General features: G+C 45.8%; 1 protein-coding gene across 1 annotated transcript in view; it reads right to left on the bottom strand.

The window, feature by feature from the left end:
* Nucleotides 1-4,125, bottom strand: part of zeb1b (zinc finger E-box binding homeobox 1b) — a 35,854-nt gene that overhangs the window by 18,983 nt on the left and 12,746 nt on the right. The gene's annotated exons all lie outside the window — the stretch shown is intronic.

Genomic DNA, 4,125 nt, shown 5'->3' with positions numbered 1-4,125 from the left:
CCGCAGGCTTGAGGGGGGGAAGTTTTATCTTTGCAGCAGGAGGAAGTTAGGGGGGGGGGGCGTTAAAGAGCTGACACCACACTTCCACTGCCTGCCTGAGGAGGCTGGATGGTGACTTACTTTTAGAGGAAGCTAGTCTCTACTCTTAATCCTGTTAGACATCTTGTGACTTGCTCAGTGACAACGCACCAACAGGTGAGGCGAGACACAAGTTCATTTTCAACCATGACCAAAAAGCAAAAGCTAATTTTTGCACCATAAATACTTCCCACTGCCTAAACTCTCATTTTAAATGAGGGGAGTTTCAAGCTGGACAGCAAAAGGGGAATTTTGAGCCTTGTTTGTTGCAGTTCTTCAAGTAGACTGCCTGACTGTCACAAGATATTAAATTTAAGCCAATAACTTCTTCCAAAGCATGACAACTCCAAGAATTGTGCCTTGATCCAATTTCTTTCATATTTTGCAGAGTACATTTTTTCATCACATTTGATTTTCAACGATTACTTTCTTCGGCGCAAATATGCAATCATCCAGCATGTCAACAAGTGGAATTAAGGGGCTCTTAAAAAACTAATAGCTTGGGTGAGACCAGCAAATACTGCATCCCAGCATTGACTCACTTTGGGTGACACTTAAAAAAAATAATCAGTGTATGACCACTAATTTTCCACATTGCATCATGAATAAAAACACAATCAATCATGAACTCAGCAGCCACACCCACACTGAGTTTTTTTTTTTAGAAGTTGCTCTTCAGTAGATGAATGTGCAGTGTTGACATGGCAGCACAGAGTAAAACAAAATACAGCGTGATTATAGTTACATGTCAAATGAAGTTTTTGCTGCTTTTTCCTAAACATCCTACTTTTAATAGTATCTGATCTGTAAAAATCTGTAAACTGTGAACCCGACTCCTCACTAGCGACGGTAAAATGAAACTTCAAATTTGCTTCATGAACCAGTTGAATCTTTTTTGACTCCTCAGGATGGCAACCATGTACTTTGAGCCAAATGTTGAACAAAAGGTGCCATACAACTGGTTCATGAAGCAAATTTGAAGCTTCATTCCCCGAGAGGTCAAATGCCATAAATTCCTGATAATCCGCATCAATGAGCATAAACGATACGGACAACAAATGAATGCAGAATATACACCTTTTCGTCACGGCTCATCCTCTGCTCGCATACAAGCACTCTGTCATCCTACTAAAGTCTGAGCCATGAGCCTCTGATGCCACTGCATAAACCATCAGATTATAGATTACGTTCAATGGACACGCACCTGCTATGTCTCTGTAACACCCATTATCCGCGGGGATAGTGATTAGTGCCACAAACACTGCATGCGTGTTTCCAAATGCAACGTCGGCAGATCCTTGAGTTGACTGCGAACCCCCTTGGTCATTTGGGTACTTTCCTAAAGCGGTGCCATGCTGTACGATCACAATAGCAGCCTGACTCGAGTGGCACGGTGCCAGCTTGACCCTCCTTCTCTAAACATACAGTCACAGCGGCAAAGTTTACCGCCTGTCTGCCCTCGTCACTCCGCTCTGCCAGCAGCAGTGTGAGGATTAAGGGGAAAATCCTGACCTCCTCATCCACCTCTCTTAAATGGCTGCGCTCATTTTAAACAGCTCCCCCAAAGCTGGATTACCTCTCCCGGTTGCCTTCTGCTACACATCACAGATGAGCAAATGTTGTGCTGTTACCGTTCATGTTATTGACATGCAGCTTGAGGCTGTGAACGAGAAACTATTCAGCTCGCCTTTGTGATATGCTGATATTTAATTAACCTGGCTTCCCCTTTGCGCTGAACATACACAAGCGCGTCTCCTTGCTCAAAATTCCTCCAACGGGGCAAAAAAATGCACACTCCTGTCCATCACCGTGACAGCATTGCTGGCATTGCACTTTTATTGTCATTTTCATCACTATTTTCAAACTCTCTGCTCATAATCTGCAGAAACTGACTCATCACAGGCATCCTTAGTATTTTATCCGGTCAAGACAAATTGAGGAAATTTTCAACCTGAGGAAATTTTAAAAAACATTACACCAATTGTCAGCAATTGCTTTGTCTTGTCGCAAATGAAGCTTGCAGGTAACCGGGTAGTGAAGATGGGGGTGGGGTGATCCGGCAATATTTCATTCATGCCTTCACATTAGTTATGCATGGTTGACTTGCAAGGGAAACTCACACTGTGGCCGTTTGTCTTTCTAATGGAGGGGGGGGGGGGGGGTGTACAGCAGCGTCCACAAGCAGAGAACAACTCTCATGCTACTTTAATGGGAATGAATAAAGGATGAGTCGAGGCTCAGACACCAGGTTAAGAGGCTGCTTAGCACCTCTGGCTCCATGCCAGGTGGTGGAGGAGATGCTGCTACAGAGTGGACTAAGGACAGTGATGAAGGCAAGAAAAATAGAAAATGGTGGTGTCATGTTATGATGGATTAAGGGGCTGGAAAAAGGATTAGTCAGTAAATCAGTGGCGATACAAACAATATTTAAAAATGTCTTGGCCGGCATCAATAAATTGTGTTCAATTCTCACTAACTACTCAATGAAGTTGTAAAGACAGATTTCCTCCAGCGTTAAATTCAAGCCGGATCCGAATATCTAGATGGTATAAAGAGTTATAAAAAGCTACTTGTTGGCGATGAATCTAGTACTGTACGCCTCCACAGACCTTCGCTGTTTGATCTGCCATGGGAGAAAAAGCAATACAACAGAAAGCAGGCACCAGAGCAGAGGGATCTAAAGAAGTGCCTCTGGGAAAGTCCTGGTGATGTTGTCGAGAAACAGGTGGTCGTGGGAGTCTGCGCTATGCCAATAGCTGCGTTGAGAGCAGACCAAGAACAGAATTTGGCACGGCGACGACAGAACCTGCCAGTCTGAGGCCTGAGATAGAGCCGTAATGGCTGCCACCTGCCCCGAGTTACGGCAAATAACCGGAGTTGGTTACACAGCAGCCAGCGGCACCTGTGCTCGATTGTCAAGTCGCCACATCAAAACGTGCTTGGGGGATTAGTGGGAGCTGGGGGTGGTCAAAATGTACACAAGATGTTTTTCTGACTATTGGCACCACTAGTCAGGCATCTGGAGCAGGCAAATCCAATCTGCCGATATGTACCAAGGAACTATGTTGGAGTTGAGGAGTTTCAAGAGGCAATTTTGAACTGAATTATTTAAGTTTTACAAGAAAGTAAAACAATATGACCGTATCGTCCGACAAGAAAGTATTTGAGGCGCTGTGATTGACTGCCGGTGCCATGTGACACGGTGTGAGTGCCTCTTATTTTAGAGTGAGAGGTTGAGATAAGGTGTTACAAAAAAGGGAGGGAGAGGATTGCTGAGTTGTCCTTATAGGCCCCGCCACGCAGCCACTACGCATGTGCCGCCCCTTTTCGATTGTAACGTTTCCATTGCACCCTCTTAAGGCCTTAACCGCATTTGTCCTGATCCCGATCGTTTCCTGGGAACTGCGGGATGCCTTCTGTTTGAGCCTCTCTCTCTCTCGCTTGCTGTCTCTGTGTTCAGCAGTTTATTTAGCTGCCATGTTTACATTCCAGTTGAGGCAGCCTCTCCCGGGGGAGGATGACTGGACCGAGTAGTGTGGCCGAGCCTCCCGTGGCCTCGAATCACTTTCAGATCGCAATAACTGACACTTGCGAATGATCTGACTAACCGTTTAACACAAGCGTGCAAACATGGCTCATGAATCACATTCGTAACTCAGTCAAACGGGACGACAAATCTTAGCTTTCAAGTACGATCACAAAATAACATGTTAGGTCCGAGGGAAGGGAGCTAAGTGGATGAAGCTCAAGGCAGTCCTGATCACTCAGGAGGACCCTGGCACTTCACTGGCCTCATCATTAGACTGCCTGGCTCCGGTGGCCTCCGGCAGAGCGCTGTCTGCACGCCCTAATGACCGCTGACTCACTCAGCACGCAGCATTGCCGCCACATTCGTTCAGCCCAGAATAGCCCCAAATAAAGAGAGATGGGAGAGGAGCGCTGATGGTAGGAGCCTGCTATATTCCTGCAAGATGTTACTGGAGGCCATGCTACGCTCAATTGAATTCACTTCAATTCTGTTATTACCCCTTCTTCGTTGCTAGGAGA

This window comes from Syngnathus floridae, chromosome 20 (assembly GCF_059516105.1).
Source record: "Syngnathus floridae isolate MCC-2025c chromosome 20, RoL_Sflo_1.0, whole genome shotgun sequence".
Classification (NCBI taxonomy): domain Eukaryota; kingdom Metazoa; phylum Chordata; class Actinopteri; order Syngnathiformes; family Syngnathidae; genus Syngnathus; species Syngnathus floridae.
This window is presented reverse-complemented; position numbering and strand designations above follow the sequence as displayed.